Below are 8,550 nucleotides of genomic sequence, written 5' to 3' on the forward strand. Positions count from 1 at the left end.
TGGAGGTGACACTGGAAGTGATGATGGTGGATGTGATGGAGGTGGTGGTGATAAAGGTGTTAATGATGGTGGAGATGATGGTTGAGGAAGTGATGGTGGTGGAGGTAATGGTGGAGGTGATGGTTGAGAAGGTGATGGGGATGACGGTGGTGGAGGTGATGACAGTGGAGGAGGTGATGATGGAGGTGACAGTGGAGGTGATGTTGGTGGAGGTGATGATTGAGGAGGTGATGACAGTGGAGGTGACACTGGAAGTGATGATGGTGGAGGTGATGGTTGAGGAGGTGATGGTGGTGGTGATGACAGTGGAGATAATCGTGGTGGTAATGACAGTGGAGGTAATGAAGGTAGAGGTGATGACGGTGGAGGTGATGGTTGAGGAGGTGATGATTGAGGAGGTAATCATGGAGGTGATGCCAGTGGAGGTGATGGTGGTGGACATCCTTGCCTGGAGCCCGATCTTAATGGTAGTTCTTCCAAAGTTTTCCAGTGGGCAAAGCGTTTGCTTTTCATTTTCTGGTAAATATCCTTTTTCAAGTTAAGGAAAATTCCTTTTTATTCTTAGATTGCCAAGATTTTGTGTCGCAAACGGGTATTGAAGTTTATTAAATGCTTCCCGGTATCTGCTAAGATGAGACAAGTCCTTTTTCTCACTGTGGGGACCTGGAAGCAGGCACCCCTTAGGCATCTGAATGGGGCTGGGCTTGTCTCCGGCAGGGAGCCTTCCTCCACCCTGCTCACTTTCCTGGTCTCTCCTTTCTTCCTCCCTGAAATGCAGACAATTTTCAAGGCCTGAGGAGGGTGAGGCATCAGAATAGAAATGATCTCCCTGTGCTGGGTCAGCGCTTTCTGCCTGCCTGACTTCTGCTGCTGTTTCCTGTACTAATCCCTAGGGGCGGGGGGAACAACCCCCGCCCCAGCTTGTTCCAGACATAGCCCGAGACATTTTGAGGTTGCCTTAAAATGTTGGTGGCGGACAGACGGGGGATCTTGAAGCCTTGCATTCCTCTCCAGGATGCCAGAAGAGGGGTGGGGGGAGGCGGGGCGAGTATGTGGTGGGGGAGGAATTTTTCTTGGGGGGGTTAATTCGGGGTGTGGGGAGAAGGGCCGGTTGCTAGGCGAAATCGGCAGAGATGAATCATGTTCTGGCCTGAGTTGGTTATTGGCTAAAATGAGAAGTTGTCCAAGTTTGTGGAATCTTTTTGTTTGAGCTGGAAGGGAATAGGGAGTCATTGGGTCCAATCTCTTCCTTTTGCAAAAAAAAAAAACCCTGCGAATACAGAACAGGAGAAAGATTTGCCCAGGGAATGAGAATGGATCTCTTTTCCCTCCTATGTTTCTCAGGACCTGTGGCCAGAACTGGCCTAGGGGCGCACCTCTCATATTGTACACATTTAGTGTTCTAAGCTTTGGAGCTTGAATGGTGAATCCTGAGATATACCATCCCTGAGCAAGGTGAATCCAGAGTGCCATGCATGGTGGAGAAAGCGAGCAGGGTGATGAGCTAGTGAGTAGACATGGATGGGTTTCTACCTGAGCCAGAGTGGATGGGAGGAGGTAGGACCCGAATGGAGGACTCAGCCTGGGGAAGCTCTGGGGAAGGGGAACCTGGGCAGAGGGGGCCAGCAAGTGCAAAGTTCCTGAGGTAGGAATGAGCTTGGTGGGTCTGAGGGATGGCAGGGAGGCCACTGGGGCTGGAATGGGGTGAGTGAGGCAAAATGTAGACAGGTGGGGTCTCAGGGGCCAGAGAGAGAGGTTCAGTGGGAAGCTGTTGCTTGGCATGAATCCTGGCTTCTCCTTGCTCTGTGGTGCCTGCTAAGGGCCTGTCCTGTGGATGAAGGAGCATTTAGTAAGCACTTACTGTGTGCCTGGTTCTCCTGAGCACTTTAATCATGTGACCTCATTTTGCCTTTTGACAGGCCCCGATGGGTTTCTAAATGAGAGGGGCCCACACTTGCCCGTGGCCATGCAGTGTAGGCGGCCCTGACCCAGGCCCTCTCCCTGAGGCCCTCAGCTCCATCAGCTTGGCCAGAAAGGGACTTGCCTGCACAAGCAGATCATCCTTTGGTTCAGCTCCATAGAAAAAAGAGTGGGAAAGGTCAAGAGGAGACGGATTGCAACGGCCGCCCAAGAAATCTTGCCAGGAAGCGGGGCTGTGGTGTCCCCAGCATTTGGGGTTAGAATAGACGAGTACCCACTCGAAGGGAGATGGTCCCAGGGGCCCCGCTGTTGTGGGAAAGTGAGCAGGGTTCTGAGGCTGCAGGGCAAGTGGGACAGTGTGAGAAGCTCCCACAAAGCTCCTTTGCCCCCAGATAGTAAACCCAACAGAGGCTTGGAATTCCACCATTAATGAGTTACTCGTTGGTGGTAAGCACTTGGCTCCTCTTCTTGTAACATGCACATCTCCTTTGGAAGACGAATGGGAAGATGAAGACTTGAGCCCAATATGGTGATAAATTCTAGAGATTGTAAGTGACAGGGGCTCAGACGCAGGCCAACTCTGAGGGGCTGCCCAATTTAGAGCTCCCCCTAGGATCGGCAGGCACTTTTGTTGTGGGTACGTGACTACCCATCTCCTCCCTCTGCCCAATCCTGCTTTTTTACCACCCTTCCACAGGTATTGATACCAGGAACACTCCTGAAAAAATACTTTTCTTGCTAAATTCCGTCTCAGAGTCAGCTTCCTGGGGAATCTGACCTGTAACAATGACAGTGATGATGATGATGGTGGTGATGATGGTGATGATAATGGCGGCTGTATCAGTCGGCCTGCAGTGCCATAACAAAATACCCCAGACCACAGGGCTTAAGCAATACAAATTTATTTTCTCATAGTTCTGGAGGCCGGAAAGCCTAAGATCAAGGTTTGGACAGGGCTCAGGTTCTGGTGAGAGCTTTTTTCTTGGCCTGTCGATGGCCATGTCGTCCTCACATGGTCTTTCCTCCGAAAGCATGTAAAGGGACCTTTCTTGTAAGGCCCCACCCATGCTTATGACCTCATCTAACTCTGATTACCCCCTAAAGACCCTATCTTCAGATAGCCATATTGCAGGTTAGGGTTCCGATGTCTGAATTTTGGGGGAACACAATCTAGTTCATAGCAGTGATGATGGGAACAGTGATGATGGTGATGACCAGGATGGTGATGGCACTGTTGCTGCTGCTGTAATTGGTAATGATGATGATGGGGATGACAATGATAATGGTGATGATGATGGTGGTGATGATGATGGTGGTAGTGATGGTAGGGATGGTGGTGATGGTGATGGTGATGGTGGTGATGAGGATGGGGATGGTGGTGGTGATGATGATAATGGTGGTCATGATGGTAGTGATGATGATGATAGTGGTCATGATGGGGATGGTGGTGGTGATGATGGGGTTGGTGATGATGGTGGTAGTGATGATGCTTGTGATGATGATGGGGTTGGTGGTAGTGCTGATCGTGGGGATGATAATGATGGTGGTGATGATGTTGGGGTTGGTGGTGATGGTGGGGATGGGGATGGTGGTGGTGATGATGCTGATGATGATAGGGATGATGGTAATGGTGATAATGGTGGTGATCATAGAGATGACAATGATAGAAATGATGATGGAGATCATGGCGATAATGAGGGGGATGGTGGTGATGATGAAGGGGATGATGGTGATGCTGATGATGTCGATGGTGGTTGTGAGGTTGATGGTAAAGGGGATGGCAGTTAACATTTACTGAGTGCTTACTACATGCCCAGCTCTGTGTTTTTTTTAACTTGACCTGTGACAATCCATTCAATCCTCTCAACAATTCTATGACTTAGGACCTAGTTTTCTGCTGATTTTTCAGGAAGGGAAATCAAGGCTCAGCAAGGTTCAGTACCTGCTTACATTCACATGCAGTGATCATGGCAGAGCTGGGATCAGAATCCAAGTCCCTAGGTCCCCATCCAGGGCTGCTCCCTAAGGCCCTGTGGTCCTGCTCAAAGGAGCCAGCGACACAGGGTTGCATATGGTGTGGAAGCATTTGGGCAGAGGGGGGATCCGGCCCAGTTTCCCCACTGGGGCTTCCTGTGACGCATTGGCCCAAGGCACTGGGAGCAGGGCAGGAGGCTCCTGCCACTTCTCTGGCACCAGAAGCTCTAGGACAGTAATGGTTGTCCTCACCCTGGGGGCCTCTTGGAGTTATTCTGGGAGCTGGGTTTCTCTGGGCCGGGAGCTAGAGTTTTCCAAAGATAGCTGGGTGGGGAGGGTGGTGGTAGTATCTGAGGCTGGGCTCTGGGGAGAGCCATGCCCTGTGGTCGTCCGAGCACAGTGGAGGGAGCTTGACCAACAAGCTGTGTGGGACAGAAGTCCTCTCTGTGTGTGTCCTGCACCAGGGCAGCCCGACGAGGGCTCTGCGGTATTTGGAAGGTCAGACTCTGAGGGCTGGTCTGGTGATGAAGACACCATAGGGTAGAAGCTTGGAGGTTCCGGTATCTTTTTTTTTTTTTTTTTTTTTGAGTTCTGGTATCTTAAAAAGAGTAACAGTAGAAGTAGCAGCAACAGAAGCAAGAGTAACAGCAGTTACCATTTAGAATGGTCACGATACCTGTGCTAGCAGTACTCAGGGCAGGGGAGGGAATGGAGTAGAGAAGCAGTGAGTGGAGCCCCGGCAGTCTGGATCTTATGGCCTTGGGTTCAGATCCTGTCTCTTTCACTTCCTAACTTCCTAGTCTTGGACACATCACTTTACCTTTTAGTTTCTTCATCTGCCAAATGGGATAATAATAGCATTTGAGGCTTCCTGGGAGGAGTTCATGAGCTCCTCTGTATCAACACCGAGAAAGTGGACCTGGTCTGCGTCAGGGCTGAGCTGTTGTGTGTGATCATAACCGACACCATGACAACAAGCTCTATGGACCTCGTGCTTTCTTGCATTGTCTCATTTAATTGTCATGTCGACCTGACTGTGTAGGTGCTGTTTTCATTCCCATTTTGCAGATGGAAAAGCTGAGGCTTGAGCAGCTCAAACTGCTCTAAGTTTCTTGTTCAGGGTCACACAGGGGCAGCCGGCATTTGAACCCACTCTTGTCGGACTCCAGTGCTCCCAGCTCAATCTGCTTTGCTCTGCTGGTGTCTCCCTGATAAAGAATGTACTCCAGTCCATCTTCTGGTTGGGGCTGGAGCTTGTCTGCAGGGACCCCGTCACTCTGTCAAGACTCAGTGGGTCTAGAAGTATTCTGTCCTACCCGTGATGATGGACACAGAGCCTGCACTCCTGCCTCAAGTTCATGGCAGTTTCCTCTCATTTGTTTGGCATTCATTCATGAGAGAAAGAGAGCGAGAGAGAGAGCACCAAGCAAGGGGAAGGAGGAGAGGGAGCAGACTCCCCACTGAGCAGGGAGCCCTATGCGGGGCTCGATTCTAGGACCCTAAGATCATGACCTGAGCCGAAGGCAGACGCTTAACCGACTGAGCCACCCAGGCACCCCTCATTTGTTTTGCTTTTAAAGAAGACTCCAGGATAGGGACACCTAGTTTTAACAGGACATGCTTAATGTGAGGTTCTAAAACTGTACATTCTGATGTGGTCCTAAGTGGCCCAAATCCAGGAATAACATCTAGGAGAGGTTAAATTAGAGACATGGTCATAGTTGTGGTGTGGTCCTTTGAAAGGGGTGGGAGGGGGTTAGAGGACCTCAGCAGAGGACCTCAGCTAACCTACTGCTTCCAAGCTGTGTCATCTGGGGCAAGTCATTTCATTTCATTCTAGGCCTGTTTCTCCACCCACCATCCACCTGTGTGTCCGTTCACCCACTAACCCACCCATCCACCACATATCCACCCACTAACCCACCCACCCATCCATCCATTTACCCACCTACTCACTCCCACAGTCTCCATCCATCCACCCAGCCACTGACCCACCCGTCCACCCATCCATCCACTCAGTAGGCATTTAGGGAGCTCCCAGTGAGTTAAGAACTATACCAGATGCTGGGTCCCCTAATTAAGACATTGCCATGAGGGTAATCTACACAAACATCAACAGAAAACTAAATTATGGACCTTCATAATGCTATGCAGCCGTTAAGAATCTGGCAGGTCAATAGGAATGGATAGGGAATGGCCTTCAGAAGTACAGTCAAGAGGAAAATAAACATGGCAGAAGTATATGGTATGTCACCACATGTGTAAAAAAGAAGAAAACGGTCTATTTGAACACACGTGTATCTGGATTTGCCCAGAGAATTTCTGGAAGGACACCTGAGAAACGAATATCAGAGACTGCCTCTGGGGAAGGAGGCAGGGGATTAGGGATGATGGCAAGGACATCAGCTCTCTTCCATTTCGTGTTGTTTGGATTTTTTTTTTCTTGGAGCATGTTACCTATTTAAAAAAAAAAAAAAAAAAGACAGACTCAGTATCTGTGTAATGATATGGAAAGATAAGAGAATAGCAAATTACGATGTTGTCCATGACACATATGTGATTAAGAAGTATAGCGGACTGTGGGAGCAGAGAGTGACACCTAGCTCAGCCTGGGACAATCTAGGAGGCTTCCCAGAGGAGGTGATGCCTGAGATGAGGCTCCCAGCCTGAGCGGAGGTTAAGGGAAGACCCCTGGCGAGGGCATTCCTGGCAGAAGGAATAACAAGGGGAAGTCCTAAGGGGAAGGTTCGGCATCCTGGAGCAAATCCATCGATGTGGTAGGAAAAGTATGGACAATTGGGGAGCCAGGGACAGGGTCACTTTTGTTTAGGAAGACCCCTGCCGCAGTCACGTGCAATGTGGATCCCAGCAGTGAGGTTGGAGGCAGGGAGACCAGTGGGGAGGCCAGGAGAGAGGAGGAAGGTCTAGACTGAGGCAGATGCTAGGGCGGTGGGGGTGTAGGGGCGAGAGAGGAAGGGACTCAGGAGCTTTTTTGCAGAAACACCAGCGCCCAGATCCCACCACCAGGCCATGAGATTTAACGGGGTGTCGGGGTTAAACTGGGCTCCCTGGCAGTTCTGATGCACAGCCAGGTAAGGGCCCTGGTGCTTGGGGCCGAGATGGCCGAATGAATGGACTGGCGCTCGTCCTGTGTTGGTGCATCTTCTTCCTGTGAAGGCTCAGGGCCCAGGTGAACGTCTGATGTATGGTCGGTCGGAATCTTTGGTGTTTCTGCCAGAAGGAAACCAGGAAGGCAAAGCCTGGGCTTTGGCTTGAGTTGGTTTAAATAACGTCCACCTCAGAGGGTTGTCACGAGAGGGAACACAATACCAGTGTGAGGGCCTGGCCCAGGGCGTGTGCGCGGGAAGGAAGTTTGACTCCGACACACTCAGAGCTAGCTTCAAGCTCATTCAAGGGTATGCGACGCCCTCCTGTGGTTAAAACTAGATTTGTTTGGGCAAAGCGGGGTCGGGGGCGTGGGGGGTTAGTCTGGAATGTAAGTCACAGAAATTCTTTTAGCTGCACAACCGCATATTTTGAGGTTTGGGTTGTTCTGGCAATACTGCCCGAGCAGTTCGGGAGTGGCCTGTGACGTGCAGAATTCTGGTTCAACTCTCAGAGGATACTCACCCTGGCAGAGAGATTGCGTTTTTTTAAATTACAAAGAGAAGCGGTAGGGGAATTGCAGTGTTGCCACATATGAAGAAGTAGGGAAGGAGACCAGCTTATCCTAGAGGGGTGAAATGGCAGCATGTGCCACGCAGACCATCTGACATGTTTCCTGACATGTCCCCACCCGGCGGCCCTAATCGGAGAGTCTTAGGAAGGCCCTGGCCCTCTCCACAGGCCATGGAGGGAATGGCCTTTGAAGTTCTGTGCACTTCTCCAGGACTCAGAGGACGTTTTGTTTTGTTTTGTTTTCCTTTTCTTTTCTTTCTTTCTTTCTTTTCTTTCTTTTTTTTTTTTTTTTAAACAAAGAAAGTATATTTAAGAGAAGAGACAGCCAGCCCATGCCTGGACAAAAAAAACCTCACCATCAGAAAAAAGCACATCTCATTTTTGAAGAGTTGAAGGAGATCTGAGATGGTTAGCTGGTACTTTAGATCCCAGGGCCTCCTTTAGTGGGATTTTGGCTGATGCAGGACTGTGGGTACCTTGGAATAATATCCACAACCCTGGGGCGCAGACAGGGTTCAGGAGGGACAGTGTAGAATGTTAGGCATGCTGGGCCAGGGATGGCTTTAAAGCTTTAAAGCTCAGGTCACCGTACACGGACAGACCATTTGGAATGAACTACTCAAACAGCACACCTGTGTGGGGCAGGACAGAGCCTGGCCAAAACCAACTGCTCCCCTGTGGCTTGGCTCCCCTGCCCCCCAGAACTGCCAGAGGCCATCCGAAGTCACAGGCATTAGAATCACCTGCACAGGCCTAAAGCCAAATGCTGGGCCTAGAAATCTACATTTTCAAATGACCTCAGGTGGGTTTTTTGTTGTTGTTGTTGTTTTTTAAGGACTCCTACTGTTACAGCCTTTAATGTACAAAATCTGAATTCCATCAGGGATGTATACATACCTAGATCAACTTCTTGGGTCAAAGTTGTGGCTAAATTCATTTTTAATTTCAAGGTTCCAAGTGGCTGGGCCAGTTCTCTGA

Source organism: Mustela erminea, chromosome 13, assembly GCF_009829155.1.
Source record: "Mustela erminea isolate mMusErm1 chromosome 13, mMusErm1.Pri, whole genome shotgun sequence".
Taxonomy (NCBI): Eukaryota; Metazoa; Chordata; class Mammalia; order Carnivora; family Mustelidae; genus Mustela; species Mustela erminea.